Genomic DNA, 15,574 nt, shown 5'->3' with positions numbered 1-15,574 from the left:
CTAATTTCAACACAGCTTGATAGGGGAAAAACACTTAGAGATAACTACCTTTTTATAAGTTTTGTTCAAATAGGCACTTGCGTAAAGGAAATGGGTCCTGAAAGTGTTTGAAGTGAATGTGAGATCACAGAATAGTTCAGACTGGACCAGAGCTAATGAAACCAACTGGTCTAATTCCCTGCTCAGAGCACACCTAACCAAGTCAACTTGTCTAGTTGAGTCTTGAACAATTGCAAAGGTGGAGATGCCATACTCTCTCTGCACGGTCTGCCCCCGTATTTGGCTATCCCAATGATTTAAGAAATTAATCTTAATATACAATGGAAAATTCCAGTGCTCTAACTGATGTCTTTCACCTCTTGTCCTGTTGCTGCACCTCCAAGAAAGGTCTGGCTCTGTCTTCCCTTTATCCTGACCAGATGATTATGGAATCATCGAGTCATTTTGGATGGAAAGTATCTTTACAATCAAGTCCAGCCATTAACCTAATATGGTCAAGTCTGTCACTGGATTTACATACCTGAGCACCACGTCTGCATATCTTTTAAATACCTCCAAGAATGATGTTTCCAATGTTTTTCTGGAAAGCCTGTTCCGATGTTTGAAGAAACGTTTTCTAGTATCCAATCTAAATCTCTCCTGGTGTAACTTGAGGCTGCTTTCCATCATCCCTTCACTTACTTAGGAGGAAAGATCAACTCCCATTTCACCACAACCTCCTTTCAGGTAATTGTAGAGAGGGAGAAGGTCTCCCCTGAACTTCCTTTTCTCCAGACTCAACATCCCCAGCTGCCTCAACTTGTCCTCATAGGACTTGTACTCCAGACCCTTCACCAGCTCTGTTGCTCTGCTTAGAGCACTGCAGTGGAAATTCTTTTTTCATATACAATTTGTATTTTTTTCATATACAATTTTTTCTCATTTACAATTCAGTGTTAGCACATACTGAGCAGAGCTGTTTGAGAAATATAGTAATTACAAATAAAATCTCTGATATAAATAGTTTTGTTTAGCAGCAAGTGTGAAAAAATTTAAATAGTAGGAGAACTAACAGATTCTTCAGATTTGTGCTCATGCATCCAGAAATTAAAATTAATTTTAACACAAATGCAGAAATATACATCTAGAATATTTGCCTTTTTTTTTGCAAGAGGCTCCTGACCTGTAAATGTTTGAAGATTATGAACCAACAAACACCAATCATGTACACAAATGGACATGATTGAAATAAACAATTCAGTGTTAATCAAATGCGTGACAGCTGAATTCTGTGTATGAATTGTTGTCAGTTTAGAAGGGATTCAGAACTGATTTTTGAACATATGCTTTCCAGAACTGAGTGAAAAGATGCAAATGGTGTGGCCACTAGACAGAAATGGACCAATAACACTTAGGAATGGAAGAGATTAACACATTTATCAGCTGTGGTAAATAATTTGGGAAAACTTGAGTCAGGTATTTTTACTATGATAAATCCGAAGACTCTTCATGGATCTTGGATGAGCTGTCCTTGATCTGCTCAATTACAGTGCATAAGAATCTGAACCACGTGTTTTAAACTCAGACTTTAGAGAATGTTTCAAAATGGACTAAATAAACAACTCCTCCTACTAAATGGAATTATTTTTCTTGTAGAAGCAATCTTATCAATAATATAACTAATTTTAAAGAGATAAGGTGAAACAGGAAAAGGAAACAGTTCATTACTCATAATAAAAGTATCATTAGCATAAACAGTTCAGCAGTCATTAATCTTTTATTGTAGTCATTGTATTGTAATGTGATACTGTTGCTGAAATACAGGTACAATGCATGTAAGCTCTCAAATATATATCTTTGGGTAAGGTCATGAAGAAGCAAAACCAGCTTATGAGTACTTCAAGAGAAACTTCTTTGCTCAGTTTTGTGTCTCTATTTTAATGATGCTTGAAATGGAAATGACTAAATGTCTGCAGTGGATATTTCCATACTTATGCTGGAACACTGGAAGACCATTCTCATCCATATGATATGTGATATAAAAATACTCAAATAACTGCCTTTACAAAATAACTGTTGTCATTTTTACTGCAGGTGCTATTTTCATTTCACTGTTTCTTTGTTTATTTTACTTTTGGCATTCTATTTATTTGGCTGTGAATTTTCCTGAAATTGTACATGACGTGTTATTTAGACTCTCAAAATGGAATCTGACTAAGAGTTCAGCAACATATTTTTGATTTTTACTTTGTTCCTAACTCAATACAGTAGTTAATAGTCAAAGTCCAAGTATGCTGAATTACACAAGTGGAATAAAAGGAGCAGTGGTATTTACAAGTTGGTGCATTATTTAGACAATTATTGCTACCTGTTGACGTGTTTAGATACTCCCCTATGGCTTACAAAATAAAGCTTCACAATGGAGTAATATTTCTCTGCCTTTGATTAGCCAAACAAAAGACAAGGAATGAAGAGCTAATGTTTTACTTCAGTAGTCATCAAGATTTAGCTTGCCAAACCTGACTCTGCATTAACTTGACTTCTGGTCATCACTACTGAACACATTGCAAATCAATATTTTCTGAGCTCTATCATGTTTCTAAGATTGTCTGTGAGAATGAAAAGCTCATAAAACGTGTCATAATGAAGGGTCTGGAAGCCTCTTCTCACCCTCAGTATTCATATTACTTCTTTATTTCCACACCTGGTGAAGAGAGTAATCACTAGGAACTCTGCAGGAGTTTTTTCAATCCCTGCAATGCCTTTTGACAGTGCAATCAAAACAAAATTTTTGAGACAAACTTGAAAATAACCTGTACACTTTTCTGTAAAATGTTAATGCTATTTTAAAGCAGAAAGTGGAGTTAAATTTATACATTACAGAAATAAAAGCCTTAACTATTGCTTGGATAAATCCCACTCCTGTCCACATAAAGGACAATTTATTGAAGCCATGACCATATGCTGTTTAAAGACCAGCCAAGCAAGGAGCTAGAGGCCTTCATACCTGCATAGAGGAGAAGTAAATAAGGAACATGGTTAATATTTTTCATTTTGTATAAAAATTAGTTTGAATTATACTTTTTTAGGGGGATTTTCTTGAAAACAGGGAGACTAAAGAGTGGGCTACCAGATTCTGTGCCTCATGAACTTAAGCAAATAAATTTTGCAATATATTTTGTAAACAGAATTATTAAAGAAATGTCTTTTGTATTCAGGAGGTCTTTGAAAAATTGTATAGAATCTCACTTCTCTGAAAATTAGAAAACTTTAATTTGAAGTCTAAATATACAATTGGATTAATTGTTTCCAGCTGTTGCTATAAAAATAATTTAATTTAGTAATTTTGACCCACTTCCAGTAAACCTCATAAGTGTATACAAAGAAATCATGTCAGCTGTGCTCAAGGTGTAAAGCACAAAATGTTTTTGCTGCTCTCATAAGAAAGGATTTCCACTTTTATCGTCATAAAGGATGTTCCTCATACATCTTTCATTCTGAATTTGTCTTTTCTGACTGGTGAGATTTTTTTATGCAGTACCCCTCAAGCTGGACAAATCCTGGAAATGTCAACAGTCCTGAACTGTGCTGCATATGGTCCAGCTTATGGACCCTGACGTCATCTGTTTTCCAGTTGCACAAAGCCAGCAACTCCCAGCGATTCTCTGGTCAATGAATATACACAAGGGCATCCTTTCAAACATTTGTTTTCAAATTTTGAACTCATGGATCATGACCAGAAACTCCAAGTTAGTACTGGCAAAAGTCCAAATTCGACCTGCCTCACAATAAACACCTGCCATCAAAATGAACTCAGGGAGTAACTGTCCTTATTTAATCAAAAATAAACTCAAGCCACTTTAAAAGATGGTGTAAAGGGCATTTTTCTATAAATTATTTACAACAAGAGAATTTTTTGAATCATATTTCAGTCTACCATCTAGTCTGACATACTCATAAGTCTCTCAATGGTTCTGAAAATATTGAGAAACTGTTTAAAATTGTTCTCCTTCTCTTCTTACTTTATTTTTATGCTGCATAAACTTTTCTTTGATTTTTTCACCATGAGATCTTGGGAAGGAATAGTGAGAATCAGTGTTTCTTTTAAGGGAAAGGTCCTGGAAGGAAACTGGAAGCTACTGAAGAAACACTCTGGAATACAAAGCACAGGATATGTCCTTTGAAGAGAAAAACAAACAAGCAAACAAAACAGAGAAACTGAAATTTTAGAGAAAGGAGTTCTTAATGTTGCTGGCCACTGATAAAAGTCTTCTGCTTCAGAGTTTTAAAATATTGTCATATTTGGCACCGTTCAATAGCTCTAATTTGGTCATTAAATTCCTTTCACCTTTGCCCTCTCCTAATGATTGTGACAAAATGATGTCTGCAATCAGTAAGGCTCAATCGTTGTGGGAATGATTTGAATAAACAATCAAGTCTGCATCTCATCCATCACCTTGACTGATTTCTCTATCTCCTGTTCACCTCTTCCTGACATTTGGCAGGTCACTTGGTATAAAATATGCAAACAGTGAACTGAAGTAGCCCAAGTCTGCTGAAATATGCTGACTGAACCACTTGTCCTAAAGTATCCATGAATCTTTGCATGGCAAGCACAGATATTTTCTGTAGGTTTTTTTTTCCTTACCACACAGGCTGGTGTGGTATTTGTCCCCTTTACATTCAGAGCACTTGCACTTACAAACCCACCTCATGTGAAGATGAGTATTATGTTAAATCTCTTGGATAAATCCAAAAATAATTTACAAAAAGGAAGGAACAGTTAGCAGAAAGAAAGATGGTAGGAGTAGAATCAAAGTACTGATGAAAGCAAGTAAAGGAATGAGGTGGGAAATTAAGCCGACAGAAACACTATACATACAGTTTATTTTCTGCTTTAATGAAATTAGTAGATATCTTTACTAGGGTTGAATAGGCCTAAAATTAAGTTATATTAAGGTACCTCCAGATGGATGATCTGAGTATTTCCAGGGCTTTTTGGGTACACCCTGCCATCCACCTGCCTCTGTCAGTCTCACTGAGCTGGCTGTACCTGCCAGCAGCCAGCACACACCATCTCCCCTGCTACAGCTGCTGCACAGCTCAGCCTGGGGTGCAAGCACAAGCCTGAATCTGAGTCAGTTCAGAGTGGTATGGGCTGCAGAGGATGGTGCTGAGGCCTGGGCACATGGTCCTTTCTGCCAGCTGAGCTCTGTGTGGCATGAGGCTCCCCTAGAAGAGCAGCAGGATATCCACTGGCAATAGCAATCTCAAAAGAGTCAGAGCTCGCCTGGAGCTTAAGCTAAAATGATCTGAATGTCTCCTGGGAGATCCACAGAAAAGCATTTTTTGGGTTTTTTCCCCCATTCTCCTGTCTCCTCTTTCCACGGTGCTCATTCTCCTGTGCCAGCATGTTTGCATGCATTTGTGTTTCTTCCAGGCCTAGGAAAGAGAAAGAGCTGAAAGAAAGAGTCAGGAAGTCTTAGTACTCAATAAAGCTCTGCATCAAATCACTTTATAAGATGGCCTTTTTCCTTTAGCTTCTGTAGAGAAATATGCATAATTAGGGGCAGTTTGTCCTGCTGTGGAATCAGGAATGACTCTTGGTATGCACAGGTGCTAGAATATATCAGTGATCACCTGTGAAATACCTGCATGACTGAAGTCCAAGAACCAGTTTTACCTGTTTTCCACAAGAAGTCCTGATTCCAGAATTTAAAGTTTGAAGTACAAAGCCAGACTGGTTTGGGGAGAAATTAATTGTAGTTTACCTTTCTGGATGTAACTCAAATCAACTTTTGCTCTTAATAGCACAGCCCAAAACTGACCCTACCTGCTGATTTCTGCTTTTCCTGTCTGTGTTGGTGATAGTTTGGCTCTGTTTGAGATAGTTGCATTATAAACTAAACATTTTAAAACAAAGGAATTTCAAAATAACCCCACCAAAGGAGGGGTGCTTGGAAAGTCTTTTCCAGAGGTCATTTCCTCTATCTGCACAATCTCAGCTATGCCATTAAAGGCAATATTCATGGAGCTGCACCTCCAGTCACAGAAAGAGTGGCACCAGGTCTGCCTCAGCAGTGGGGCTGCCACATCCACACATCAGCTCAACTTCTCCTTCCCATCCCCTTGCTACCACCTGCAATTCCAACACACGACAAAAGGATATTTAATATTTTACAGCAGAAAAAGTAGATATCTATTCCCCCACCCCTTCTTTTCCAGGACACTTTCAGCCAGGCAGATGCAGCCCATCCTGTGGCTGCACAACCATCTGCATGTGAAGGAGCTGTGAAGTGGGAAGACTTTTTAAACATTCTCTGAAGAAGCGACAAAAAATTAAAAATGGGATGAGCTACCCCAACAGTGGCTGTATTGTTACCAAGAGTCACCAATAACAGCAAATCTTTGTCTATGCCTAGATTATAGTGCAGGTACAGCCATGAACAATATGTGAAGTTGTTTGTTAGGTCAATAAAGAAAGATCACATCTCTCTTTTGAATTATTTTACTTTTATTGCTGGATAATAAACCTGAACAAATTTTCATATATCAAAAAATATGTAAATATATAAACCAGAAATATTATTAAATATTTTTATACATTATTTAAAGCAAACCTGCTTTTAATCTTCAAAGTTTCTATCTCTAGGTATTTCATGATGAATTGTAATAAAAAATTATTAACAAAGGAGAAAAAATATCTACTTTTTTTTGCAGATGTGTTCACAAAAGCAAAATAATAAGCTGGCAAAGTATGATATATTGTGGAAGAAGTTATATCTTCATAAAAATGACATTCGCTTTTGTTTGACAAATATTTTATTGCATGTCTCACAGCTATTAAATAATTCCCAGTTTAATTTTTGTAGTGTCCTAAACAGTCAATAGTAAATACTGTATATTCCCTTGCTCTCTTATATTTTCATCTATATTCACAAAGAAAACTTCCAGTTTTTATCTTGTTTTCTTTTTCATTTTACATACAGAACCCAGTAACTTTTTACCCTAGGGCTCAGTTCTTAGGATATATGGTGAGAAACCTGCAAGCAATCAGATACAATCCTGCATATCTCAGCCTCTCTTCCAGGCTAGATAACTGGAATGCATGAGCATAAGGAAGCTCAGTGTGCACACTTAAGGGCTCATTTTCCATCTCTTTTCACTTGCCATTACATGTGGCTTCCTTAATCCAGCTCTGGTTCTTATCAGCTTCATCCAGAATTTTACATTACCCCTGTACAGATACCAAAATATGAGGACTTACCTTAGCATATCACAGGTGGATTAGTCAGGCATCAAACTGGGACATTGGGGAACCTATCCTGTCATGGCAAAACACAAATTACCTGGGACATGAGGGTGCTGTAAGCCTTAGTGGTTGTTATTACCACTCCACATTGCATCCTCCTGGGGCACTCATTTGCTGTGTGGAAGGGGGATAACCCTCGTAGCTGACACTATTATTTTGTGAGTTTTGCACCAGACAGCAGACACTGTTGGTGTGTTCCTGGTGCACCTGCCTGTGGTCAGTGTGCCAGGGCTGCTTTGAACTCAGGAGCCCCAGCTGGGAACCTGCATGCCACTCTGCTTCATTTCTGGACCCTGATCAGCGGCAGGCAAGAAATAGAAACACAGCTGCTCACCACAGAGTCATCCCAGGCATGTGCAAAGCATTTGGAGAACTTTCAGGTCAAATTGGGATGCCCCTTAGTATGGGTAAGTGACTGAGCAGACTGCTTCCAGTGACTTCTGTTCAGGCCATATTTTTCAACATATTAGAAATGCATGTGACTTAACAGAAATAAAATAACACTGCTGAGGCAAAATGCTCAATTCACTTGATCTCAACAGAGACAAAATGAGATTCCAAATAAGTAACTAAATGGAATAAAATTTGGAAGTGATATTTGTCTTCAGTGAATTATAAACAGTGGCAAAATGCATATGGCAAGAAACTACCCCTTTTTGTTCAATTTTAATATGTCTCTGTAATCTTTCCTGACCTGACCGCCTTTCTCTGGTGTGACATAGCTAGATATCCATTAGATCCAGCTGATTACCAGATTTATATGTTACTACATCACTTCTTAGTATAGGAATAGACTAAAATAAAGCTGGCATGTGCCAGCCTTGCAATTACATTAGGCAAAAAATGTAATATGTCATTTATACTTAAAAATGGAGAATATTTGATGCAGCAAAGAGTCAGTCTGTCAGAAATTCAGGGTGAAGTCTGAATTGCTAGACTGGTACACTAAATCAGGGTTGTAGTGTGGCCATAGCATTTGCAATCTTGTATTGGTATGCCTCACGCTGGATTTAATGTATTTTTCAATCCAAGCCTCATTGTTTTCCCTGGAGGGAAATAAATGTAGGAATGAAGGATTTTATTTTGTAAGAGGAGCAAAAAAAATGTAATGGCAGGAAGCTTCACAAGAAGTTTCACAGTCAGCAATTTATTCTATAGTTTATGTGTTTGAAGTCTTTCAACATCAGTTGTGCTCTGTCAACTTTAATATTTTAGAGCTCAGTCAGGTGCTCCTGGCTTGATACCAGTATCTTTAAATGTTTGCTTTCAGAGACTGTAATGATGTAGTCTTGTAAGAAGAGAAACCAAAAAGAAGTGTTGCAGCTGTGCTAGAAAACAGATGACAGTACCTACTCAGTGTTTGTACATAATGTCATTGGGTAATTAATACTAACACCATTTCTGCTGATGGAGTGCTCTCATTACTCTATTCCTCTCCATTTCTGTTACAAGACACCACAACCTTTTTCTTACAGATAGAAAAACTGAGTGTCAAGGAAGCTTAAATGACTTGTTTAGACCAAGCCAGTGAGTCAGCATTACTGCCAACTGGGAAAATCACACCTTTCAAGTTTCCGTGGTAGGACAAGTCAACTACAAAACATTAGGACTCTGGTCAATATTGCATAACATGTTAAAAGGCTTCATTTGGTATCTGTTCCCCTTTCCAGCACACAGCACGTGAGTGACCTTGCAAAGAAGTTGTATCTTCAGCTTTTCCCACCCAACCAACAAACCAAATTCTCAGAGTACTGAATCTGTATGGCCTGGCAGTCACTGATGTTAAAGCAATTTGCATCTTCCCAGCATTTCAATGTACAGGTTATCTGAATATGGATTTTGAAGGTTAGCTTCTGGAAAAGGAGAAAACCTAAAGAAGTGTCACCTATAAATTTACTTTCAGTGGAGAGATTAGGAAGTTTAAATGCAACACCTTTTTCCAATGTCCTCCAGAAATGTGCAGTTTTAGCACATCCACCCTCGGATTTCTCTTAAAAGTTTACATTAGAAAAAGGACAAGTAAGGAAAAATGAAAATTACAGAATATAATATGATATTTACTGGTTGCAGTTCAGTTTTCTGGGTAGGAAAAGATATAGTAGATCACAAGATATATTCATGCTCAGCAAAAGTTCAGTGAAATTTCTGTTATCTTAAATAAACTAGTTGTTAAAAGGTACTGCTGATAGGATTGTCAGCAAGAGGAAATTATTTTAGCTCTGTTCCAGTATTGAATTGTTGCAAATGGAAAGTACTATAACCTTGAAAACTGATATGTTTCTTAAACTAGCAATAAAAAATATCAAAACATGGCTTTGGACAGCCTTTTTAACAGAGTTTTACATCTGAAGTTAATATCTTAGTGTCTAAGGTGGAGACATTATGGAGATAGCAGCATCTTGGCTCTGGTCATTAAAAATCTAAGGAATCAATGCTGTTCAGAAATAGATTCTACTAAAGTGTCTAAACACTGGACAGTACAATCACATATATCCAGACACTTCTGTCACTTTTAAAAAATTGATATAAATACTTAAAACCTAACTTTTGACAAAAACCCATTATTATTTGTTTAAGACCAAAAAGATAATATTAAAAATTAAAAATGGTGCTAAACAAAATGCACAAACCTTATTTTATAGAATGCTCTTCCTAAATTTTACATCAATTACTGCTAAATTCAGAGGGACTTACAATCACACGCCTGAGAAAAAAGGTTTTCCTATCTGTCTCTTCATGGTTTTGACTGGTACAACCATTGTTATAAAAACTAAATTATAAAAAACCATATATATAAAATGTATTACATATATATAAATAATAAAAAGTGCATTGCATAAGGAATTTTTTTTCTAATTTATCAAAATATAGCAATATAGAATATAAATGTATGGCCTTAAGATTATTTAATATGTCTATAGAGATACATGGTTTACATATATATATAATATTTATATATTTTATATAATTTTAAAAATTGCTGAAAATTTTGGTCTGTGATTCCCTGCCACTGTGAGTGCACACTGCCCATATTTATCCCAGCCCATAGTATGATTTTTCCATTCTGTTCTTTTACAGAAACTTCTAACATAGTGAAACCTCTCTACATCTCTTGTTCAGCTTCCCCCTGATTTGTTTTGGCTCTCAGCCCCACTTCAGATGTACTCTCCTCATGAGGAAAGAGCTGTGGAAAGGACATTCAGAGGTCATCTAGTCCAAGGTGGGACCTGGTAAACTGCGTCACTGCTGACATTCTTACAGATGAGGGTGATTGTGCATCCTCCCTCACAATCTGGAACTGGTGGCTGTCCCTGAGACTGAGCTTCTTCCCAGGGTCTCTATTAGATTTGTACTGCTGCAAACCCATTACCTCAAATTTTGTCAACACTGGACAAATAGAAAAAAATATTTATTTTTACTTTTCAACAACTTTTGATATTTGGGGATTATTATCACATCCTCCTGAGCCTTTTTGAGCAACTCTGTTTCCTCCAGTGTTCCCTGGCAGGTTATACCTTGTAGTGAACCCTGCTGCTCACCTCTGAGCTTGCCACAAATCCACCTCAAGTACCCCAGACCAGCTATAGTAATCCAACTACTTCTAGCCAGGGCTAATCATGGTGGAAAGATTAATTCATGCTTTGCAGCCTCTACTCCTTCTTTTAAATCCCAGCATGAAACCTGAGTTTTTTGCAATAGCACACTCTTGTTAATTGTGTTCAGCTTCTGATCCACCCACCTGGGTCTTCCCTTAAGGAGCCAGCACCTGTTCCACGAGTATTATTTGGCAGTTAATAGTTCTACCTTGTATTAGTGCATAAAAAAATTGAGATATCAAACATTTCTGGATGAGGAAGACCCTTCCAAAGATCGCAGTTCAACATCTGCATTTTCCTCTTAGACTGCAGATTAATGTCAACTAAGGTTGTGGTTTTCTTTTTTTTGGCACCAGTCTATAGAATTTGCCTCCAGACCTGATTTCCCTAACTTGTTAATGAGAATGCTGCATGAGAATCAAAAGCTACATTAGAGTCAAGATATATTACATCTTCTGCTTTCCTTCTCTCTACAAAATCTGTTCCTTTCTCACAGAAGAAAATTAGATTGATTTGACACAATTTGTACTTGACAAATCCCTGTTGGCTATTGTTCATCTCATTTGTTATCTTCAAGGTGCTTGCAGACAGTTTGATTATTTGTCCCTGTGTTTTTCCAGAAACTTGAGCTGCTTGGTCCATAATTCTCTGTTTCTGTCTTTCTCTTGTTCTATCTCCTCTTTCTCTGTCTCTCTTTTCCTCTACTCCCCCATTGCCTTCCTATTTATTAAACTAGGCATTATATTTACCCTTTCTAGTAATTTGAGTTCTCATACCTTTCTCTGAGCTCTCAAAGAGAACAGAAAACAACTTGTTTATCTAAGGTGGTTTATAGGACTATTTGCAGTCTCTGCAAAAGAATTAAATACTGACATGTAAGGACTCGGGACTACTCCAGTATTTACTCTACCTTTGTACCCCAAGTACTTCAGTGAAGTAGATGTGGAGATTCATTTGCATTAAGATGTCAAACCATTTACTGGAGCAGATGAAGCTGCTTTTTCCTTGTTCTGCTGTTCCTGCTGAAGGAGAGTGACCTGGAACAGAGGAAGGGCCTGGCAGGCAGAGGGATTGTTTTACACTGTTCCTTCTCATCTGGGTACAGTGCCATGAGCCCCCAGTGTCATTAAACCACTGCTGCTCTTTCCCAATTTACTGCAGCTACAGCCTCAACGAAATGGAACAACACAAATCCTTCTTGCCCTTCTGGTGACGTCTGTGACTACAGTTTCCTCCCACTGACTACTGAGTCAGCTCTCCACTAGATTTTCCACATGCTAGCAATGTACTTACAGATGTTTTCTTTTTCCTCCTTGTGGTCTTTTCTGATTGTACCACATTTCACAGCTTGGTTTTCCTAATTTCGTCCATATATACTTACACTGTTCTTTTATCCTTGTGCCTGATATACTGACCTAGTTTCAATTTCTTCATGCTTCCTTTTTGTGTTTGAGGTTAATGAAGAGCAGGAGATTTAGTCAAGCTGATCTCTTTCATAAGAAGAGCTTGTGATTGTGATCTTAATAGTGTTTCTGTGAGGAACAGCCAAATTTCCTTTTTTCTTTAGCCTTGTTCCTCAGGAGAACTAACCTAATAATTCTCTGAGGGCAGAACTTTGCTCAGAAGCTTTTAACTCCATTTATTCTCCATTACTTTTATTTAAAACAATGTGTTCTGCTTCAGATGGGACAAATGGGATGAGCTGTCAAAATAAAAACAGTTAGATCAAATCTATGAATAAAATTCGGCTCCTTCCTGTGGAATAAGTCTTCAACATAGGTGTCTTCAGATAGGCCCTGATTTTGAAATGTTAAGAGTGTATTTCAAAAGTAAAATAAGAAATTGTGACTCCTGATGGCTGGACTTCTCAGTTTCCCAAGAAGGATGTACAAATACTAACTTTCCCTTTCAGCATGTGTGGAAAATCAGTATTACGAGAAAGAAAGTGCAAGGTTTCCCTGCTGCAGAAAACAGCTAATGTGACTCTGCTCTTTATGTTCTACATTAAGAAATCACTCTACATTTTATTCTCCCTGAAATGTGTGAATTTCTTTGAGCTTTTGTGCCTTTACAACATCTCTAAGGCTCTAGAGGAGATCTCCTTCTAACATTAAGCACCATTATGCATCGTGTAAACTTCTTTGATGTAGGATATAATTTCAAGTATCCTTATGCAGACTCATAGCTCGCAGCAGTCAGCACTGCCACTTAGAAGTTCTTATCATGGGGTTCACATTTTGAAAACTTCTTTTAATCTTTGAAGTCTCTCTAGGGAAGTCACTCATGTTTCTCAATGAAAAGTTGAAATAGTAACAATCATCTGAAAATATGATAAAGACAATTTCAATATTTTAATGCCATTGATTACTTAAATGTATTTCAAGTCCTAATATAAGAGTTTTGAGTTTACAGTTATGGGCTAATAGATTGCCCATAGCAATTAGTTGCTCAATGTGTAACTAACATTTTTTTATTGCTGATCTGAACCCATCCAAACTATAAGAACAAAAAATGAGAAAAAAAAGTTACTGCTCATATACAATCAAGACCCATAGTCACTCACAGGAGGCTGCACACAGGGGCAAGACCTTATTTATTCATCCATCAGCTTTAACAGTTGCTATAGTAAGTTGCAAATATCTAGACTATTAAAATCAAATTTTGGAAATTCATGATAAATTATCTAGGATTAAGAATACTTGTTGGATGTTAATAAGAGAAAACATATCTGACATTATGACTGATCAGAAAGGAGATTAAACTAATTTCCTTTGTTGTAAATCAGAATATTGCAACTGTGAACATTCATGAATGTTCTTGCAAATTTTTTCTAGTGAGATCAAGCCTTAACCAATCAAGTTGTAAGTGGAGACCATCAAGTATTTGACAAAACTAACATGTGTAAATACTTGAATTAGTAAAAAAATTACTCTGTTACAAATATACTTTATTGTATAAGAGAGAATTTATCACTTTAATGAATATGGATTTCTATGAGTTGTGCACATGTAAATAATAATCAGAGATCTACTTTTTGTGAGATCTTTAAATTCTCTGTAAGACAAACTATTGACCAAGGAAAACCTGAGGTAAGTATTTTCTTCAAGGGGCAATAAATATCTGTGTTCACTGAAATACAGTTAGCTAAATGTGAAACTACCACAGGGTAAATGTAATATGACCATTATTGGCTCTGGAAAATAAAACTATTTCATGGTGTGTGTTTTCCTTTCAACTGTACTGACTTTCACAGATAAGGAACAAATAATAATTGTAATGAAAAGAAAAAAATATGGAGAATTTTGTTTGTGGGGCACTAATGGACTTGCAAAATTGCATCTTAAAAAAAATTACAGAATGTTAAACATCTTCTCTAATGGCAGAAAGCTCTGACTTTATTTGTGCAATCAAGGCCTGGCTTAGTTACCTCTGGTCTCTGCCTGACACTCTGCTCAATCAGCTTCTGAGATCCCAAACAGGCAATGACTTACCTTTGGTATCTGCAACGGGAAACATGTCTTGTCTCAAAGCTGGAGGGAAATTGCCATTACTTTTTTCTGCCTTTAGATGTGGATTTCGTTTTTCTGAAACTTTTTCACTCAAATGTGTGAGATTTTTATGAAAGCCTTGGGCTCTGATTTTGCTGATATTTAAAGAGTTTCCAGGTTGGTTCTGCAGTTCTGAACTCCCATCAGAGGTGAGTTTTCTAGTCTGACCTCTGACTGAAGTCACCTAAAGTCACTGTGATGTATATCCATGCAGACAACAATTGGCTTTGGTCCCATCAACTCCGTGACAAACACAGAAATATCTCAAATGTTCCCAGACTCTATATTTAGTCAGTCACTGTTTATGGATACATGTTGGTTGTAGAAGTTTGACATTTTTGAGGCAGCAAAGCAAAAAATATATTTCTGTTTCCATCAGGTGGAAGATCTAGTTTTACATGCTCACTTAGTGAGAGAGTTCAGTCTCTAAAGTAACTAAAGATATCTTCAAAGGAGTAATTCAGTGATGTTAATGCACATTAAATCAGTCTGATTTTCTATCTCTGAAGGTACAGGAGTAGAACTCTGCTTGAGAATACCTCCCACAAAAGATGAAATATCTGGGAGGGAAGCTGGAACTCAGTTATCATAAACCATACCAGGAATTACCATTTCATGAAATCAGTAGGAACATGGGTTTGAGAAAGCTAAAGCAATGGAACTGATGTTACAAAAGATGTTTCCAGCTGTAGTTCTGGCTGTCTGGAACAGAACTTTTCAGATTCCAGAAGTTTGTGCTGGGGCAGCAAATTCAGAACCCTTAGAAATGTTCAGTGTTTACCCTTTCCTGCGAAAGTTGTGTGGCTAAATAAAGCAGATATATCATTGGCCTCCTCTAGGGAGTCCAGGGTAACTGTTTTTAGTTATTATGATAAACACATACAAAATATTTGGAAATCTACAGCAACACATTTGGAGGGGCAGTAAATTCAGTGTCATCTACTAATTCTTAGCACAGTTACCTATTTTCATTTTTCTAAGAAAAATACAGAAATACATAAATAATTGCTATGCTAGTTTCTGGCAGTATGTGTATGACTCACCAGGCACTGCTAAATTCCTTTCTCAAGCAGATGAACTCTTATAGTACATTTACTTTTTTTATATGTTCACAAGGGTATTTAAATCTGCATACTCAA

General features: G+C 36.9%; 1 long non-coding RNA gene across 2 annotated transcripts in view; it reads left to right on the top strand.

The window, feature by feature from the left end:
* LOC134418106 (uncharacterized) overlaps window positions 1-15,574 on the top strand; it is a 78,021-nt gene that overhangs the window by 50,567 nt on the left and 11,880 nt on the right. Inside the window, exon 1 of one of the 2 annotated variants that reach the window (XR_010027699.1) lies at window positions 10,379-10,511. The exons of the other annotated variant lie outside the window; for it this stretch is intronic. This is a non-coding gene — a long non-coding RNA (uncharacterized LOC134418106). Of the gene's footprint in view, window positions 1-10,378; window positions 10,512-15,574 lie in introns of those variants that run through there. 2 annotated transcript variants of the gene reach the window in all.

Source organism: Melospiza melodia, chromosome 4 (genome assembly GCF_035770615.1).
Source record: "Melospiza melodia melodia isolate bMelMel2 chromosome 4, bMelMel2.pri, whole genome shotgun sequence".
Classification (NCBI taxonomy): domain Eukaryota; kingdom Metazoa; phylum Chordata; class Aves; order Passeriformes; family Passerellidae; genus Melospiza; species Melospiza melodia.
The sequence above is the reverse complement of the archived record's forward strand: the minus strand, read 5'-3'. Positions and strand labels throughout refer to the sequence as shown.